Source organism: Hetaerina americana, unplaced genomic scaffold (genome assembly GCF_022747635.1).
Source record: "Hetaerina americana unplaced genomic scaffold, ioHetAmer1.1.p SCAF_63, whole genome shotgun sequence".
Classification (NCBI taxonomy): domain Eukaryota; kingdom Metazoa; phylum Arthropoda; class Insecta; order Odonata; family Calopterygidae; genus Hetaerina; species Hetaerina americana.
Genome location: NW_027287239.1, coordinates 2,324,308 through 2,346,453, shown reverse-complemented (window position 1 = coordinate 2,346,453; position 22,146 = coordinate 2,324,308). Strand labels below are relative to the sequence as shown.

The 22,146-nt window shown below is 39.5% G+C and overlaps 1 non-coding gene across 1 annotated transcript; it reads left to right on the top strand.

Annotated features, from left to right (window-relative positions):
* The first annotated feature begins 4,227 nt into the window (after nucleotides 1-4,227).
* TRNAR-UCG (transfer RNA arginine (anticodon UCG)) lies at nucleotides 4,228-4,300 on the top strand. The gene has a single exon. It is a non-coding gene; the product is annotated as a tRNA-Arg (tRNA).
* Nucleotides 4,301-22,146: the final 17,846 nt, after the last annotated feature.

Below are 22,146 nucleotides of genomic sequence, written 5' to 3'. Positions count from 1 at the left end.
GCGAACGCAATTCAAAGCACTCGCCCCATGAGTGAGCATTCGCGCCGATGGCCGGATTCATTCGCGAGAGGAAATGGAATTCGCCGTTGGAGATCGCTGTGGGGGTCAGGAAGGGCACCGCAGGGGGAATTATATGTATGTAGTTGAGTGCAGGAAAAATGGAATGTTTTTTTGGCTTCCGTCTCTTCCCGCAGAGACGTGTCTTGCTCCACCTGCCACCGACTCAACCTCTCCTTCCTTCCATCCCCCATGACCAGGCCTTCCCTTTTCCTGCCCTCCCAACCTCGTCCCCGCCCCTCGGGGAATGGGCCCATAAAAATTCTCCTCTTCCGTCACCGAGACGTTGGGCAGAGGGTCGTCATATGGTCTTGACGCCTCTTCACTCCTCCGTTATGTTGGCTGCCCCGACACGCCAATCTGGAGGCAGTGGTACACGAGGGAGGGAGGTCCCTGGAGCGGCCATCGGCCCTTTCATTTCCTAGCCTGGGAGACCCTTTTCCCCTCCCAGTGGGAGCGCACCGGGGAACCAACTCCAAGGGCATCTCTTGGATAGCCCTTTGCGACACTCTCGACCGCCCTATCTCCGAAGCTTTCGGCAAAAAAGTCCTGAAGTTCAAGGTGGCATTGTTTTCGAATGCTCCGTGTCTCTCCCGCGTTTTAACCCAAAAATCAAAACCCCAACAGCACCGAGGAATGAATATGAGTCCGATCGTATTTCCTTCGCGAACCCCTGAAGCTGCCTTCGCAAAACTTATGATACCGCTGAATAATTTTCCTTACATTTGGAGAGAAAAATGCTAACCCAATTTACTACTTATTCTTTAATTGCAACACGATTGCAGTTTTCCCACCATTAGGTTACTTTTCGATTTTCTCAATTTTTTCTGTGGCATATTTTGGAATGCCGAGTCAAATTTATTACTCTTCGGATTTTAGAATGTCGGGACTGTCCCAAACGCAGTTTTTTATTGTACTATTTGTACTTCTGTCAAATTTGTTTCTTATTTGTTTAACAACTTTCATTGTCCACGAAGCACTTGATCCTACAATGATATATTCAGCATATTTCTTTGAAAGAAATGATAATGATATCGGTCTCAAGTTTCCGAGATAGTACACTTTATCATTACTTGTCAAACATGAAAGTGACGGAGGATATTCCCCAGTCCGGTGGCGCCGACTATTTTCTAGAAAGAGTTCGACACCTTTCACTGATGCAAGTTCAAAGGCTTTCAGTTGAGGTCCTACTACTTGATCCGGCCCTTGGGATTTGTTCACATAAATATATGTTAAACTCTGAAATTTTTGGGCTTTTAAAGGAACAAGATGTTCTGACGAAATACCGTACATACAATGTCACAGGCATTCGTCGCCGTGCGCGACACGCCACAGTCTACGAGGTTAAAGCCAACACTTATGCTGTTTATACCTTCAACAAATTCCAAAGAAACTGCAGGAGATGCCGCCAAGTCAAGGCGAATGATTTTTACAATCTGAAATTGTTACATTGAAATGCACATTAGCGGATGACTCCGTTAAAAGTTACTGTTGCGACATCTCCCGCAGTTTCTTTAAATATATGTTAGTTGGTCACATAAATATTCACATTGATACATGCATAAAAAATTAGTTCATTGTTATTGTCTGCAGATTACAGATTTCTATTTCTGCCGCACAATTTCGACTTACATACTGAACAGCTAAACGTCTGTCATGGCCCTTTCCTAGAGTAAACCCAAAATGTCTTTGAGTTTTCATAAGATATTCGACGTTTATTTATGTTTCAGGTTTCACGTAGTCAAACCCGATTTCTGGCTGGTGAGTATATTTTTTCCTTTTCCTTTCATTCGATTATTTTCACATGAGACTTATTGGTGTTTCCAAGTGATTGAAGAAATTCATCACCAAACTTACTTTGCTGTTGTACCGTAGGGTGATTTGTTAATTCTATGATTGATTTTGCTCGGTTTTAATAGACCCACTCAATGAAGTTAACTTTTTTTAGCAATTCCTCGTGTTTTTCATGCCTTTTGGTTGCTTAGTGGTAATCAATATCGACACAAATTTATATCCCTTTCGAGTTGAATACGTGGAATGGTTGCATTTTGCGCTGCATTTATGTAACATTCTTCAATCTTGTGGGCTGATTGGCAGAAATAGGCAGGCGATAAAAAATGTTGTGCTCCACATGGCATTCGATCGGCCATTTTTGCGTGGTTGATCGATAAATATTCTGTAGCAGAAGTTCCTACGGCTAGTTTTATTTTAATTCCTTGATAGAATATTTCGTGGTTCAATTTCTACGGCGTAGGTGATTTCAGTTAATTTTTTCAAGTTGCCTCAAAGAATCACATCACCGTTCGATTTTGAATAGAATACCGCTATCATAATAATCAGCTATTTCGTTACTAATTGGTGCGTTGGAATTAATTATCAGTTGAAACAATCATGTTTATAAGATTAGTTTGATTACTCAAAACAGATGCACTCAATTGTTTTCTGAATTTAATTGGCGCAAGATACTTCCTACATTTTGTCAGAATTTGAATGCGAAGAGGGTTTTAAGATTTCCAATAAGCGTTCGATAGATACGCTATTGTTTTCACTAAAAAGAATGGCCTTGGAATATGTTACATACTTCTTATGCTACTTTTATTTATTATTTTATATTAAAATTCCAGGAACTAAACCTGAGAAGACAACTGTAATTTTAACTTAAGGAAATATCCCTTAAAGTTATTATAAAAGAAATGATTAACCATTCTGAAAATATAACCAATTGAAATGGCTGAAAATGGCATATCCTACAAATTTTATTTTTAAATGGTGGTTGTAATATTATTTAATTGAGCTTTGAGCTCATCAAGTAATTTATTTTACATGTGAATCCTCCCACTTAAAAATATTTCAAACAATGGCGAGTGCAGATGTCTATTTTCTGGAAAGAGACATCGTACAGAAAAATGCAGAGAATTAGTTGTCAAACAAAGGAGTGAGAAAAAAAGAATTTCACACACGAGTGAGAGAGAAGATATTTAAGACTTCGAAGACAGCAGCAGAAGCTCCTCTACTCTTCCAAAAATATTACAGTATTTTTCTGTAATTATTTGGCATCATCTTCTTTTTCCTCTCTCTGTGTCATGTTTTAATTTGCTTCATTTTTTCCCTTCAAATAACAAACCATTTCTGTTTCTTACTCAGTTGCCTTAAGCTTCTCATCCTCCCTAACTTTAAGACATGGAGACTTAAGACGATATGGCAAGTAAAACTAAGCGGGCTAAAAGTCGATTTAACTTAAATAAGCGTATAAAATCTTACATTTCAACGTCAAAACGAACAAAGAAGGCTTAAAAATACGGTTATTTTGCAAAGGATTAGTGTAATATAGCCTACTTAAAAGCTTATAAGAAGTAATTATTGAATAGTTTTTATGTTTTTATAAAAAAAATAAAACTTTTCACATTTCAATCACTGCAATACCACGGGTGAGCCATCGATTCAATCAGGGGCTATGAAAGGCAAAATAATTATTCAAGCAACCAAATGACTAGTTTTTAACAATAATGTTTGCCTAATTATTCGTCAATATAACACGGTAAATATTGCTCATTAATTTATGAAAAATGTATTGGCGAAATACTCGTAAGATGAAGTAGTACTATAATGCACACGTTGATAAAAAGTGTCGGGGAAGCGGTTTCTGTGGAAGATTAAAGAGTAGAGCAAAATATTGATCCCTCATATTCTCTATAGCTGTGATATAGCATTAGATATTGGTCATAAAACATTTAAAATATTGATACTTTTCTTCCGTTGTCCTGAGATTGGTACCTCTCTGTTTGTGAAATGATCGTATTAGCTCCTTTATTTATTCTTTTCTGACAATTGCTGGATTATTTTGCATTAGCTTCCTTAAATGAGTAATGGCGTTTGAATGACTTGACATTAGGTTATCCCAGATGAAGATGTTACCAAGATAAACCAGAACCAATCGCATTGCGGTATGTCACCCGATTTTAAATTGCCTGTACATTACCAACTTCTACTATTTCCCATTCTTATAATTCCTTTAGTTGCCTTCCCATTCAGTTTCCCCAGGGCCGTGAGCTGGTTCCTCTAAAGATCGTGATTGCGTAATGCTTAACTTTTGGCAAGTCAAGATAGATCAGTCAAATAAAGCGGAGCACATTTAAATTATTCCATCCCGTTTGACCTTCCTACCCTTAAGACCGCGTGGCCTAATGGATAAGGCGTCGGACTTCGGATCCGAAGATTGCAGGTTCGAGTCCTGTCGCGGTCGAATATTTTTTTATAGCAGATCACTTATCTTCGAATTTAACATTTGCGTAAGGTATTAAAAGTCCAAATATCATATATTTAACTGAAATTTTCTTTATTCCAATGCTATTTTTATTCCTAAATTGCCTCTTTTTGAAGCAGAAATGTAAATCTCAACCGTTACCCAACAAAGTCAGCGTCTTGTTGGAAAATTCATTTTATTTTTTAGAATTTTGAACTAACATTCTTGATGCAGTTATTTATTTGAAAAATCATATTTTTTGCGAGAACCAGGTTATACGGAAAACAGAAGAGTAAAAATAATTGTTTAATATTGGCTGTAATTACGTTTGTATTTTGTGACTCGGAGTCAGTGGCATGGACTTCATCGAATAAACAGAAACGCAAAAACAGAAATGTCTCAGGCGGATAATCCGTTTAAATTTCCCCTGCTACTCCCTGTTGTATAAAATCATTCTCCAATAACGGGCCGACTACTCGTTGGTTTCACTTACAATCCCCATCGGATATCCAATTATGCTGGAATATACCGCCACTGAGCTGATTGGGGTATATTTCATGTTTTATTCAAGAAACATTTTTTTTTTATAATTTATCAGGCGAGCAAAAGATGGATTGAACAAATGCTGTTTACAGTGTCTTTACCGATGTCATTTTCATAATCGTATTCATCAAACCTCTATTTTTCCTTGCAAGGAACATTGAATATGGACCGCTCACATCCTGAGGAATCGATAAAAAGGGAAGCTCGAACTCTGGGTGATACACCAATCAACGCGGATGAATCCCAAAACAAAGAACACCGAAAAATGCCCTACATGAAGCCTCTCAGAATAATTTAAGCAATTATTTTTTACATTATCCGCAGAAAGGTACAAGAGATGAGATTCTCAAGCAGCTATTATAAACATGCATCCTAAACGTAACTTCCGCGTAAACTTAGCGCAAAATTTTTAAGACGCAAGACAAGGTCAAGGAAATGTGCTCGTAAATCTGTGTCCGTGTGTCACACACGGACAAAACCGATTTTCGGAAAATTATCCAAACATATTCGGGGATCGTCTATCGTTGTTTTGAAAAAAATGTTGAATACGAAAACGATACCAACTAGAATGGAGAGTACAAAATTAAAAAAACATTCCAAAACTCTCAGCCTATCCTATAAATATTCTAATCATTCTCATATCTTGAATGTTAATGTTATCTCCTCTATTTACTAATAATCAATGATATCTACGAGGGTCATCCGGAAAGTAGTACCCGTTCGTGAAATAAAGACACAAAAGTAAATATTAACAAACATAAAAAATTTTATTTGAAAGAGGATACTTTAAACTACTTCTCAACATAATCTCCAAGCAAATTAAGGCATTTGTCATAACGTGTGACAAGTTTCTGTATTCCTGCTGCATAGTCCTTCGCCGCCAGCTCATTGAGATACGCGAGGGACCCATCTTGCACAAATTTTTGCATAATGCAGATGGTGTTTAACAATTTCATGAACAATTGTTCGAGAAACATTGGGAAAATGCTCACAGATGTCATCAATTGTGACGCGCCGATCGTTCCTCACGAATTCGTCAACTGAGCTCACCAGTTGGTCTGTAATGACAGACGGTCTCTCCGAACGCTCATCGTCGTGTGTGTTCCCCCTCCCCATGTTGAAGTTGCGACACCACCACCGAACAGACGACTCGTCCATTACATTGTCTCCATACACCTCCTTTAATTGGCGATGAATATCACATGGGCGAACGTTTCTTGCATTGAGGAATTTAATCACTGCCCTCACTTCACAACTGGCGGCGTTCTCAATTTTTTTAAACATTGTAAACAATCACAGAAACAACACAGGCAATGCTAGCGTCACGCAACTTGGCTCAGAGAAGGCAGACAAGCCACTGAAGCTATCTGACCTCGTCCAGCGGCTACTCGCGTCGTCAGCACTTCATGCGGCACGAACGGGTACTACTTTCCGGATGACCCTCGTACTTTTATCCCTCCCCGGACTACATCCTTGACGTGGTGGAGGGGCTTGTGCGTTCCGATGACCCCTAGAGCTGTGCTGGCGGGAGTAATAAAAATTGCTCCTGGTAGGGTCACCCATGCACATAGGTCGCAGGTTAGGAGCCAGACGAAAGGTAGTCCACGCAGCGTCTGTTCCTCAGTGAGGCGGCTGCAATGGCGTCTGACCCCAGTGGGGCGGCCAGTAAGTGATGGTGTCACGTTAAAACACTATTGAGGAAGGCAACGGGAAAGCACCTCAATTATCATTCCCAAGATTTAAATGATGAAAAATACACAGATTTTGAGTCCTGGTAACTACGGGGCTCGGCCAAATCGGCCGTGTGTCGCACCCGGCAGCGGGGGAGGCAAGGCTTTCGCGGTCGTCATCCCACGAAACCCTTGCAAGGTAAAACCAGCAGCAGTAGGACAGAAGACGCAGGAGAAGAATACCAAATTAGGTAGAATAGGAACGTGAAATGTTAGGACAATAATGAGGACAGGGAGACTGGAGAATATTAAGCGAGAGATGGAAAGGGGAAAATAGATATTTTAGGTCTATGCGAGGTGAGATGGAAGAATAGCGGGGATTACTGGAGTGATCAGTATAGAATAATATACAGTGGCGGGGACGAGAGCCAACGAGGGGTTGACATAGTAACAAATGAAGAGGTAGGAAGATCCGTCGTCAACATAGAACAGTTAACGGATAGAATATTACAAGTACGGATAAAAGCAGAACCGACGAACTTGGTTTTTATTCAGATATACATGCCACCGAGCAATCATACGGAGGAAGAGGCCGATAGGATATGCGACCAGTTAGAGGATATAATCGCATGTGTTCCAGAAGGGAAGCATTTGATAGTGATAGGGCATTGGAATGCGTCGGTAGGCGAAGGAAGAGATAGTGATAAGGTGGGAGACTACGGTTTAGGCGCAAGGAATGACTGAGGGGAGAAAGGAGATGAGTTCTGCAGGAGGCAGGGGTTCATCACCAACACTTCAAATCACCATCACCACAAAAGACGCATGTACATGGAAAATGCCAGGTGACTCAGAAAGATGTCAGCTGGATTATATTCTGGTTAGACACAGGTTTAGGAAGAGTTTGATAAATTCGCACAGCTTCCCGGGAGCGGATGCGGACTCTGACCACAATTTAGTTGTTATAAAATGTAGCGTCCGTTTCAAAAAGATAAGGCAGGGACGGCGGGTTAGAAAATGGAACGTAGAAGTATTAAATGGTTTGAAAAGGAAGGAGTACCAACAGGCTCTAGAGGAAATTATGGAGGATAGTAAAGGGCTAAGTACTATCGAAGAAAAATGGGAAAGGATCAAGAAAGGTTTATAGAAAGCCGCAAAAGTCACTATTGGAACTGTTAACGCGAAAAGGACTAGGAAACCATGGATCACGGATGACATGAATACAAAGATGGAGAAAATGGAAGAGTGGAAACACAGAGTTAGACAAAATGAAGTACAAACAGTTAAACAATAAATTGAGGCGGGTGACAAATAGAGCAAAAGAAGCATGGTGGAAGACGCAGTGCGAGGATATGGAAAGTTTGCAGAGGAAGGGTGAAATTGGTGCGCTATACAGAAAAGTTAAATCTTTATCGGGAAGTAAAAAAGGGAGATCTACGCTAACAGTTAGAGATAAGGCGGGTAAGGTAATAGTTGACACATGAAAGATCCAAGAGAGATGGAAGGAATATATAGAAGAACTGTATAGCAAAGAACTTAGACCAACAGCGTTAAACATAGAAAAGGAACATGTCGTAGAGAAGGATAGCTTAGGTCCAGGCAAACTCGACGATGAGATAGAAAGGGCATTAAGGGAGATGAAATTAAATAAAGCCGTGCGGGTGGATAAAATTCCTGCGGAACTACTAAAATGTTGAGGAAAATGTGGGGGGAAGAGGCTATATTGGCTGATTCGTAGTATATACAGGTATGAGGAAGGAATCTGGCCGGAAGACTTTGTGAGATCTGTTTTAGTTCCTATTCCGAAAAAGGTAAAGGCTACATCATGTGAAGTCTACAGGACAATAAGTTTGGCATCCCACGCACTTAAAGTTTAGGATCATTAACAAAAGGATAGAGAGTAGGGCAAATGATTAATTAGGGGATGATCAGTTTGCGTTTAGGAAGGGGTGAGGTACGCGTGATGCCATCGTAGTAATGAGATAATTAATCGAGAAGAATACAGAATACAACCAGGAGGTATTTGCCTGTTTCGTAGATTTCGAAAAAGCGTTTGATAGAGTGAATTGGGAAAAACTAATGAGTATATTGCAGAAAATAGGAATAGATTGGAAGGAAAGGAGGCGTAAGGAGAAGAATTGCGCTAGGCAAAGAGGCTTTCACAAGGGGGAGGGAGTTGATGACAGGGACGTTGAGTAAGGATATCAAGGAAAGACTCGTCAAAACTTTGATATGGAGCGTAGCTATGTACGGCGCGGAAACGTGGTCATTGAAGCAGGAGGATAGACGTACACTGGAGGCTTTTGAAATGTGGGTGTGGAGAAGAATGGAGAAGGTGAAATGGACAGAGAAGAAAACAAATGAGGAAGTACTTGGTATCGTGGGCGAAGAGAGGGGTTTGTTGAAGGGGGTATGACCGGCAGTGGGAGTGGGGTTGAAGACTGTAATAGAGGGGAGAATCTTAGGTAAACGAGGAAAGGGAAGGAGCAGGATAGGGATGTTGGACGGGCTGAATGCAGGAAGAAAGTACTCAGAGGTGAAGAGGGACCTTTTGTAGAGTAGGATGCTGGATTATGTGTTTTTTTAGGAATCACAAAATATTTATTTGGTAGCTGTTTCCATCCAAAAACCTACCTTAACCGGTAGATTACCTAATAATAATAATCTACTTCTAAGTACAAAACTATCACAATGCGTTGAAGATATTTCTGAGAAATAACAGCACCAAAATTAGGATATGTAACTATCGATTTCAATATTTATCTCAAATGTATGAGTTAAAACAAAATGTATAATGAAATGCAAGTAACCTTTAAGACTGCGTTTCCACAGAATACTACAATTCTAATTTTATGGGATTCAACAGATTATCTGACTCAACTCTCTCTCTCTCTGGAAGTGCAACTTTTAGAAATGACTAATTTATAAACATTAAAACTCCAATTGGTGTGATAAAATAACTTGGACTACTTTAAGTAGAGTGTGGTTCAGTGATTAAATCAACACCCGTGACACTCATGAAACTCATCAGTTACAGGCGCATCCACAAACGTAATGGAATTATTATTTCCGAAAATGTATTTGATAATTATCTGACTTTCGTAGTATATTTGTTTCCGGAATGAGAAAGGAAAATACTCGATAAATTAGAGAGAGGCATAATATGCTTTATTTATATATTCATTAGTTTTACTGTTATATGCATACTAATAATAATAAAATCACCCCTTTTTTCCAATTAGGTTCCCACCATAATCTGAGTTTGATGACAATTAACCATAATACAGTGCAGTAGAATTAAGACTAACAGTAAGAAGGCTTTCTCGGTGTATTTCCTTGTCTTCGGATTGACTTTAAGAAATGTACACAAAGTATTGATTTGATTTCATTTCCATTTTTCGGTGTTTTAATGAAATAGAAGGTAATTTCTTTTAATAAAGGTTTTGATCTGAATGTGTTTAGAAGTAAAGATTTATAATGTTGACTACATTATGCATTGCGTATGCAGGGAAAGAATTTTAATGGGGTCATCATGTTTATTTTATATTAGGCTAAGCATTACGTAACAATAAAGCTTACTACTGGATGACCAAAAGAGAACATTTTTCACGAATAATTATCAATACCCCTTCCCATTGATGAGAATTTCTGGGTTCAGTGATTCAACGTTTCCCTCCTTTTCCACTACGGAAGAACAATATTGGCACAAATCGAGCCAAACCTCATATATTTTCAATTCCCTTGTTTCAGTGGATTAGAAACACTAAATTTTAAAAACAATAACGTATTTTTCAATAAAATAACTGGGTTGACATGCAATGATACGTATTCCTTTCTTCCATTGGGTTACTGAACATGAACGGTACCGTGTGGCGGTTAAATGTTCTGCGTTTAAAGGAGACGACCTCAGATGGTGACGGTTCCTCCGGACAGAGATCGTATCATGGCGGAGGTGAGAGGGGAAAATGACTTGACCTGAAAGATCGGAATGACCTCGAGGAGAATCTCATTATTCCATTTGGCAAAGCTTTCACGTGATTATTAAGGCGGAAATCGTTTGCTACCGGGGGCTAAATTCAAGGGGCGATCGGAAATACCTCGGCATGTCGAATCTATAAATGTAAATGGCATTCCAAGCAGGGGTAGAACCGATAGTTTGAGACGGGGGTAATACAACCGGAGGTTGGCAAGGGACGACAGAAGAAGCAACATACTAATGGAGAGGTGGGTTAATAATGAGGGAATCGCAGCCCTCTCTGACCCGGTACTGTCATAGACAGGCGGAAATTAAAATTGCAGCTACATTATTAGCTAGCTTCCGGCTCTGAGAGTAACACAATTATTTCTGAATTTCTTTTTGGGTAGGGAATTATAAACAATCAAACAATATCCGCATTTACCCAACCAAAATTGATACTTGTCCAAGAACAACACTAAATATTTGGGTAAAGATATATAATGTGCGTGCATAGGGGAATAGTTATGATTGCTAATAAAAGTCTGGAGTTTCAGATGGGTTTTGCATGGGCTGTGTCCCCCACTTCACTATATTTCTCGAATAAGACAAAATCAGACATCCTGTACATACATGTGCGTGTATATATATATAATGGGCTGACACAATATAACAGAAATAGAAAAGAATAGCAACATTTAAAAGAACACTCACACGGATAAATGTTCGAGCTTTCGGCCCTCTCAGAGGCCTTCTTCAAGTGAGACTGGAAATATGCTGGAGAGGGGAAAAGGGTATGGGCGGGGAGGGGAGGTGTGGAGGGTATGCTGGGAGGGAAATTAAAGATGGCGGTTAAGGGTGGGAATTTTGAAAGAACGGAAAGCTAATATGTAGGCGGATTCACGAGTTCTCACCTCTATGTTGGTGGCTGAATCAGGTAGGGATTCTAGGATGCTAAGAGCAAAACACTGGTCGAATTAAAGGTGGTGGGAATTGGCGTGTGAAGGGATAGGAAGAGAAGAGAGTGAGGCAGAATTACAGGAGTACCGGTGATTATTCATTCGAGTGGATAAGGGGGTAATACATTCGCCTATGTAAAAGGAAGTGCGTGACATGACAAAAGATAAATAATGTTTTTTGAGAGGCAATTAGCGTGGGAACGAGGTGAGGGGGCAATGAGGGGATGTTGGGAGAGGGGAGTAGACCTAATAAGAAGACAGGTTTTACATCGGGGGCGGTTGCAAGTAGGGGAAATATTAGGAAATTTGTCACGGAGGGGTGCCAAAGGGTTGGTGAATTTCAGAAGGGGCGCCCACCCCCCCGTGACGCCCCTTCCCAGGAAGACCTGGTACCCGAAAAATCACATAGCTTAGGTGGAGCTGCAGGTTCCCAGAGTTCCTTGCCCGGGAATCGAGCCCGGGACCCTCCGGTCAGTAGTCCAACGCTCTACCCCCTGGACTACCGCGACCCACATATACATATATATATATGCAGAAAATACATGCATATACATAAACGTACATATACACAATCTTGGGGAAAACAAGTAGCGGACACCGAAAATTCATATAAGATACTATTAAAACAAGTAACAATAAGAAGTAAACCACCATATAATAAATTTCCAGTTTCGATGGCCGTGCAATCTTTGTTGTAGATCCTTCTTCCATCTACAGAGGAATACCGACCGAAACGTTAGAAATTAATAAATGTTTTTAATTTATGTCTTTATGCTGATTCTACCATGTATATGCACTGTGTGTGTGTGTGTGTGTGTGTGAGTGTGTGCGTTCGGGCATGTTTGCGTAGGTACTATAATCAACTTCGTAAACATGTTCACGTATTTGCCAACTAAATCGCAAACTCTTCCCCTCCTGCTACGCTAGGCAAAGCGCCCCATCCCTCGCATTAAGAACCACAATGCGTCCTCCCGTTCTCCTTAAGCCCCTCCAACAGTTTCCCCCATTCACACCTCCCTCCACCATGTCCCCTTCAATCACTCATTTCAGCGTCTCAATTGTTGTCTCTCCTCCCACTCGGACACGCCACGTGTCTCAAACCCTCGATGGGGCGTGCATTTGGCTCTGAGGAGCACGCTTGGACCCGGGTTTGAGCCTTGCAACCTCCGGGTTCTGCTCTCCTTACAGTCGGGTCTCAACTCCGACCCCCGCCCGTCGAAACCTATTGTCCTTCTCCACCCCCCTGCCGATCACATAAGATTGGCTTTCTTCCTTCCGTTGTAAATGGTGGTTATAACAACCGAAATATTAAAAAAAAAACAAAATTGTTCGTATCTTTTTTGTGGCTAAGCCTCCCACTGTCGTCGCAGAAGATTTCATTTCTTGGAAATATTGGAAAGTTTTTATTATGAAATTTATATAATATTTTTGTACTTATTTAAATAACTTAATTAATGCAAAAAATGAATAATAATAATATTTTTTTAAAATTTCATATGAAATGTTTTTAATAAATCATTGTTTTAACTAACTAATTTAATGTACCATTTAGCTGGGCCGAAGTAAAGTGACGGTGCTTTTTTAAAAACATGCGAGAGGTCTTTGGACCCAATGGAATGACATTGGCCTGTTGTAGTTATTGGGATAGGGTGGTGGACGGCGAGGGCTTTGAATGATTTAAGAGGGATTCTGAATGTAATAATGGATTGAGGAACAAGGTGCGTCAGGTGGGAGGATAGATACTGGAGAGGGAAAGGTGTCAGTGGAGGGAGAGAAAGGGAAGGAAAGTCCTTTGCTTTTAAGTCGGCGAGAACAAGGGTCGGGTTGGATTACGGGGGAGAGGGGGGGCAGGTGAGGCGAAAGGGCCTCCGAGCGACAGCAGCAGGGACAGGGAGAAAACCGAAGTGGATTGATAGGGAAATGCAAGGAATCTGGTTCGGTTTTATTTACTTGGCAGAGCTCTGGATTTAGAGAGGAAGAAAGAAAAGGAAAAAGGAACGGCTTCTTTGTCGCCAATGGATAAAAAGAAAGTTTCCTTTCCCCCACGCCTCCCTACTGCCAAGCCCTGGATCAGATGGGATAAAGCTCGAACCGAAGTGAGGAACAAAGGGCAACGAGCGTGCCATCTAGTGGGCAATTGCATTAAGCTACCCTAAGTGGAAACAGTTACAGTAACACAACGGATACTAGATGCTCCGTTGGGATATGTTTTGGCAGAAACTGAAATATTTCACTCCATTTGCGAATCTAAGCGTGTGCAAACGAAGTCTGCAAATACGCTCGAGTCCCATTCTTTAAACAATGATTGTTATCAAGATTTATGGCGATTAGAGATAAAATTCAAACGAATTGTTTTTATTCATATGACACCTAAGTACCTACGTTTAAATAGAGTGACTTGGAATTGCCCAAGGATGCGCTTCTTAGTGAATTAAATGGAAAATATGATATACTCAAACTATTAAAAATTACCGCTAACAAAGATTTGCAATTATAAAATTCAATTTTTAACACATTGTGTGTTTACAAGTTATTTGAGCAAAAAGGGGTTTTTAAATATTTAAGTTGACATGTGAATGAATATAGTCTCCCTTTTATCTTCGAATTACCAACAACCTATATGAAAAACCACAAATGTTAGTTATTTCAAAACGCCCCATTAATTTGAAAAAAGGTACGAAGGGGTTTAATTTGAAAAACATGAAGAATATTCTCACTGTTGAATTTCAAAGACAAATATATCAATTAATTTTTACAATATCAATTAATTCTGAAATGAATTATTCTAACATGATTAAGTATAAAATCCACGGCTTTTCCACTTTTACTTTGGAGGATACCAGGGTCACCAACAATTATCAAAAACCAATCATTTTCTGAAAATTTCGTGTCTAAATAATTATAATAAAAATAACAAGAGCCCAACGGTGGACTTATCATTGCAAGGGAAATTTGTAGATAACCTCTAATTGATACGAAATCTATCGGAAAGGGACCCAGCCATTCAATATAGCCTACCTAGGACAATGAGGAGTTAGTCCGCTTCAAAAAGCTTTCCTTTAGACTTCACTCAATTAACATTCCCACTTTTCAAAACAATCAACTAAGTACTTTTTCGGAATGACTATCAGATACCTCGTTGTATTCCCTCTATCTCGCCAGCATCAAAAATATCGTCATAAGCCGCAAACTATAACTCAAGTTTTCTAAAAAAGGTCATAATTGGAGATGAGTCATGACTCTACGACTGTAACCTTGAAAACAAAGTCTAGTATTCTCAACAGCCGGTGAATAACAAAAACACTCCAGAGTAATTTCATAAATTAATAACGAAAACAGAGGGGAAATATTTAGTAGTTATGTGGTCAAAATGTCTTCTCCAATTCTAACAACTTTTAAAAATTGTTACCAAAGTTTTTAACCCGAAGTTTAATTTGATAAATTAAAGTAGAGCTCACCCAGTACTAAGCGCAAAGGCGTTTTATATTTACTCATCAGGGTTGGAGGACCGGATCATGCTGATATGACTGCGAAAAGAAGTGAAATGAAACTCTGCATAACTTACCCAAAAAATGTATATCCATTAAAATATGACTAATTTTTATTCAAAAATAATTAATGGTTTGATTAAACTTAACCACAATAGAATTAACAGTCCGAACGGATGTCATTAGAAGGTGACGTACTAATTGGCTGATCAAAGGACAGCGTATTTGTTTTCTTAGCGTATTTCTCTTTGCAATTTTGGTATGAATTTCGCGGCGACACGTGTCACGCCCTAATCATTGGTAAAAATCTAATGACACGAGGTTTACCTTCTGAAGTGCCAACTTTGCCCTGCCTATTATATTGGGCATTGCACCACACCCCTCAATATCAGAATTAACAATCACCGAGCATCATGCGAAAATTCTTCCCTAATTGCTACTTCCTATCCCCAAACACGCCTCCAAAAACAACACTCCCTTTGATAAATGCTATAGTGTATCCATCATAGCATCCCTCCCACCCTCTGATCCTCAACTGAAACTGAAAATATTAGAGCAATCCTTCATCTGGCTCTTGGAGTCCTGGAATTGGCCAGGAATCAATATTAGGAATTAACTACCCTGCTCCAAACATATATTCATCCCCCTTCCACCTTCACCTTTTACATTTTCCCCACCCTTCTAACGCTGCCCTTCCAAACCCGTCCCTTCAGAATTCTCTCCCCACCTTCCCCTTCCATCCATCGCTCCAGCCCTCGTATTCCCTTTAGTTCTGTCCCTCTCTTCCTTGATAAAGGTGGTCACGACCACAGAAAATTCGAAAAATAGTGAGTCTCTTTTTTGTGTGTTTCTGTGTGTTTTTGTCTGTGTCCACTAGTACTAAGTGTTATACATTATTATTCACGTCCGTGAGACTTTCAAAAAGTGTTATTTATATTTATATATATATATATATATATATATATATATATATGTGTGTGTGTGTATATTTATGTATATATATATAGATATTAATAAAAACAAATATATACCATAAACAGAGTAATCAACCCGAAGGTCGGTTTGGTAGGTGATGGTAGACCTCAACCAGTGCTAAGCCCGACGGCGTGTGAAATATACACATCAGGGTAGAGGGGCCGGTTCCTATCCCTGTGCTTATTATGGTTTCCGAGGAAGATCTGGTATCCGAAAAATCACATAGCTTGGGTGGAGCTGCAGGTACCCAGTGAATTTCCCGGGAATCGAACCCAGGCCTCTCCGGTCTAGAGTCCAACATTCTATGTTCTCAGGATCATAAACAAAAGGATAGAGAGTAGGGCAAATGATTACTTAGGGGATGGTCAGTTTGGGTTTAGGAAGGGGAGAGGTACGCGTGATGCCATTGCAGTAATGAGATTATTAATCCAGAAGAATATAGAATACAACCAGGAGGTATTTGCCTGTTTCGTAGATTTCGAAAAAGCGTTTGATAGAGTGAATTGGGAAAAACTAATGAGCGTATTGAAGATTTTAGGAATATATTTGAGGGAAAGGAGGCTAATTCGCAACCTGTACATGTCTCAGACTTCTCAGGTGCGAGAGGGGAACGGGGAGTCCGTATGAGCAGTGTTAGGAAGAGGTGTGAGGCAGGGTTGCCCATTATCACCGCTGCTGTTCAACCTGTATGCAGAGGAAATGATTAAAGAGGCATGGGAAGAACTGGAGGTAGTAACGAAAGTGGGCGGGCAATTCGTAAAATCAGTTAGGCTTGCTGATTAACAAGCTTTATTTTGTCAGTCAGCCAAGGGGTTGCAAGCATTGCTTAGTGAATTGGAAATTCAGTGCTACAGGTATGGGATGACAATCAACATTAATAAAATATAGGTTATGCGATTTTCTAGAAAGAAAAAGGCTGAGGTTAACATTAAAATAGGAGGGCAAAAACTAAAGCAGGTAGAACTGTTTACGCATCTTAGAAGTGTTTTTGACTAACACGGTCAAAGTAGAAGGGACATAAGGAGGGGAATTGCGCTAGGCAAATAGGCTTTCACAAGGAGGAGGGAGTTGATGACAGGGACGTTGAGTAAGGATGTTCACAAAAGACTCGTAAAAACATTGACATGGAGCGTAGCTATGTACGGCGCGGAAGCGTGGTCATTGAAGCAGGAGGATAGACGTAGACTGGAGGCTTTTGAAATTTGGGTGTGGAGAAGAATGGAGAAGGTGAAATGGACCGAGAAGAAAACAAATGAGGAAGTACTGGGTATGGTGGGCGAAGAGAGGGGTTTTTTGGGAGAAATCCTATAGAGGCACGAAAAGTGGATGGCGGGGGTATTGACCGGGAGTGGGATGTTGAAGACTGTAATTGAGGGGAGAATGTTAGGCAAACGAGGAAAGGGAAAGAACAGGATAAGGATGTTGGATGGGATGAAGGGAGGAAGAAAGTACTCAGAGCTGAAGAGGGACCTGAAGTAGAGTAGGATGCTGGATTTTGCGTTTCGTTAGGAGTCACAAAATATTTTTTTAGTAGTTGTGTCCATCCAAAAACCTACCTTAACCGGTAGATTACCTAATAATAATAATTATATGTATAATATTCATATGTATACATAATATATACATATATATACATATATATACATACATGCATATAATCTTTATTACATATTTACATTACATCCATTACATATTTATTACATTATTTACTTATATATATAAACGTTTTGGCAGATTTAAAGGAGCAAGTAGTGTTTTTGAAATTTTGCTTTCCGTTTGAAAAAACGGCTTCAGGAGATTTCCAATTGCTTCAAGAGGCTTTCAAGAAGGATGCCCTTAGCCATGTCATACCCAAGTTTTTGATTTGTTGAAACTTATAATCCTGGTGAGATGAATTTTAAAGATCTTGCCCCTTCTGCGAGTCCTTTAATATCTTAAAACTACTAAAACAATGAAAAAATTCGCTAAAAAAACCACGAAAATCTTCGCTTCACGATCAACAAAATTTCAGAACAGATAGGGGTGATTTGGAGCTCTTGCTAAGGAATTTTGACTGAGGATTTTCAAATGAGACGTTTCGCAGCTAAATTTTTCCTTCCCTGCTCGCAATAGATCGATCGAATCGAATAAAGACATGTCTGAGTTTGAGCCTGGACTTAAAAAATTAGAATGAAAGTAACCAAAACCTCTTCACCTTGGTCATTACAGATTATGACAGTTTTTGTGTATGGTATGGACCCCGAGATCAAGGAAAGTTCTAGCCATTGGACAACCCCCAACTCCCCATGAGGCCAAAAGAAAACTAGACAAGTGAAGTCGAATGTTAAAACGATGAAAATTGGTTTTTTTATGTTCGTTGAATTCAGCATCGAAAATGTGTACATCCTGGTCAAATCATCGACCAACACTTTTATTGGTAAGTTTTATGACTTTTGCGGGAGTATATAAGGAGGAAACGCCCGAAAATTTGGAGATCAGGTGACTGACCCCTCCATCACGACAACACCCCAGCACACACGGCACCCACAGCACACCAATTTCGCTTTCTTCTATATGGCTAGCTCGTTCTTTGACGCCATTAAATTCTCACGTAATCCAAAATTCTCCTTTTATATGCTGTTTAAAGCCCTCATATCTTTCACTATCCATTACCACTCACGCAGACAGTCATTCCTAAACGTGAATATAATACATTTGCAGTTTACGTGATTCATTCTCTGAGTCTATTCTTTTCATGAGTTTTATAAACGGTGATGGGAAGAAGAAACCTCCATTCACAACATTGCATTGTCATCTCGGCGAAACAATAACGTTTTTATTTGCCGACCTGATTCAATCTTATAAAAATCTGTTGTGGATCCATGAATCCCACTATTTCTGTATCCTTGCAGTAAAGATTCGTTCTTTCTTTGGTGATTGTTTCCTATGCGTCTAATCAGTGACGTCACGGATGTCACAAAGAATGGCTCTAAAGGTGATATGAAGGAAAGGAGTAAGATTTCGTTAAATAAGTCGCTGGTGATAAGTAACTCATCACAAAACTACAAAAATCCGTAAAATAAAAATTCTTGAACATAAAATGAGACATTACACAATAATTAATCAGTGGCTCAAGAATACATAGCCGACGGTCCATCAAACCTTCAATGATAAAGCGAAATGTTTAGCATCTTTACACTTTAATTAGGAAATCCATTAAGGGCTTTTTTTAATTTATACTTCTACTTCTCCATCTATATCCTGTTCATTTTAATTTTGAACCCTCACACATACAAAAAAAGCAGAGTTTTCCAAATTTCAAATTGATCCGTAATACATGTATATATGGGTTTTCGGAAAGAGTTCGAAGAAATTTTTATTGCAATTTTTAAAAATCATCTTTATACCTTTCACTAAGGGGGGGATATTTCCTCTCCGGTGATGGGATCGGAAGGGAGGCTTCCGGCGGCGGGTATTCTGATCATACTACGTACTTTCCAGTGCTAAGTGGCGCGGGAGTGAATGGCAAAGTTCTGACGTTGTGATTACGGAATCTTTAATGGACAAAAGAGGGAAAGAATTTCCTCTCCTAAATATTTTCAGAGATCCTTTTTGGTTGATCGGTGGCAGCCTAAGGCATCAGGAGGATAAGAAAGGTTGGAAAGAAGGAGTCGGCGACTTTGCTTGGGGCTAACAAAGACTCGAAAGTTAACAGCGAGAAATTTCCTCAGGTTTCAGCCATAAAAGAAAGTATTTCCAAACTGCCACCGCGGAGGTATCGACGATCCGAGGAAATGGATCACCGTTTTTTTGCGCCTTCCTCGTTCCTGACCCTCCATAAATTTCCTGCGCTGGAACTCAATAACTACCCCATCGTGAGTTCGTCGTTTACGACCTTAGCCTGAGTACATAGAACCCGAGTGATGTGTTCAGCCATTCAACCTAAGTGACCCTGAGTTATCGCAAAAATTAACGGCTCCATAATTTGAAAGTATTTCCTTGCATAATTATATAAGAAAAGGAACCCTTCCTACCGAAATTTGAGGTCAAAACGTAGTTTTTTGCCCAATGTGCTGATACTTGGGATTTTTTATCACACATATCGCTAATAAACCACCATTTAACTTATCAACTTTCCTCCATCGTAATATCTACCTTAAACAACTATTGAATTATCCAATGTTTAATTTATTTGGCCTAAATTGCCCTCACGGTTGCCCATAGGAGAGCGATTTTTAAGGTTGAATTTGGTGTGGCTAAAAATAATCTTCAATTCCTGTATATTCCCATAATTAAGAATTTCCACGATATGAAACAACATATAGCATTAAGTAATATGATCCTGATAGATATGCAATTGACGCCTCTTTTATGCCACAGTTATTGCCGCTGCATTCAGGATAACCTTTTTCTCAAGCGGGTGCACCTCGGAGCTTAGACGATCGATCGGTCATTACCAACCAATAAGGTTCGACTATTGAGTAAACCCTTCTGTCTTCATATGCCACCGCATTGCTCCGTGGAGTTCAAATGACACTTTAATTCGAAACAGTGCCCACGGAAATATTACGCCTTGCTTGGAAGTTTCCAGCGGCAAGATATTATACAAGTCTTCATTAGTTTAAATATTAGAGAATACGTATCAGTCACTAAACTTTGGGAAAAGGAACTGAGAACAAGAGTAAGTGACGCAAAAAATGACGTAAAAATTAATCAAAATCAAGGAAATCATCGGAAAAAAATTAATAAGAGACCTATTGGAAGGAAAATCTCTATTATCAAATATTAAAATATTATTAAATTAATTTTATTAAAATATAAATGGGCAGGAAGGGTGTCATGTGGCAGGGAGATACCTAATATCACCATAAAACTCTCCCTCTATTATCAATAGTATGAAAAGTTCCAACATCAATCTCTATCGCAAAAGGAACACATTCACATTCATCAAAATCGAATTTTCGACCATAAATTCAAAATTTAGCCGCCTTATACAAAAAATAATCAAGGCAAAAAAAAGTAAGTTACCTAATAACAGGAAACACCGACACTATTATATAACATAAATAAACTCAATCTCATAAATAACAGATTCTTAATCAATAATAAATCAAAACTAAGAGGCGCAAACTTTCCCATCAAGTAGGCATAGACCAGAGTAAAAAAATAATGAAATTTTTCATCCGCATTTATCATGAATATCATCCAGAAAGTTCCAGTTCGAAAATATGGCGGCGTCGGAGTAGGGGTCTCAGTAGACTCCTAGTATATCCATCTCCATTCAGCTTTTCTTATTCTTTGCCAGAATTTGACTCTGCAGGACGTATAGTTAGTACACGAAGAATTATGGTCACGAACGGTTCAGTGGATTAGATACAGTTAACGACTTCAGTTTACGCTCATTTTCATTCGACCTTAGCATAAACGAAACGGAAAGAGGGTTTGAAGAGAAAATGAGAAAGTCTGGGCACAAGATTAAAACTAGCAGCTAGGTGAGCGGCTAACTAACCACATGACCAATACGCGAGCTGAGGCCGTAAAAAATTTATTTTGCAAAGTAAAGTCCACATTCATTTTGTCCCCTTCAAAGTACTCTCCATTCGTTGCAATGCACTTTTTCCATCTTCTTATATTCCACTGTTTAAACCACCCTTTGAAGTCCTCGGCAGTTAGTCAGGTTAGTTTTCTCGTCGTTTCTTGCATTATTGTGTCCACATCTCCCCAGTGATGTCCCCTCATCACATTTTTGCATTTTGGCAATAGGAAAAAGTCACAGGGGGTAGGATTTGGCAATTAAGGAGGATGATCAAGGATGGTGGTTGAATTTTTTGCCAAAAGCATGTTAACAATCTGATCTGGCGCCAGCAGCTTGGGTAAGATTTTTGCACAATTGTATTAAACCTAAATATTCGGTTAAATAGCGTGCAATGTAGAACTTCCTACATTCAGTTCATCAGCTATAATTCGGATAGTTTTTTAAGGATCGGTAAGGGCAAGGGACCGCACACGATCAATGTTGTCGGAAACCCAGGTGGGTGAAGGTCGTCCCGACCTTGAATCATCCAAGGGGTGTTTTCGGCCACCTTTAAAACGCTTAATCCACTTGAAAATGGATGTTTTCTTCAAAGCATTGTCACCGTAAACAGTGTCACCATTTCATCAATATCTTGATAACTTTTACCGCGCTTCACCAAAAAACTAGATGTTGGTTCGTTGCTCCGTGGTTTTGTCGATTTCTATTTTCGACAAACAGTAAAAACAAGGACAAGAGAAACTAACA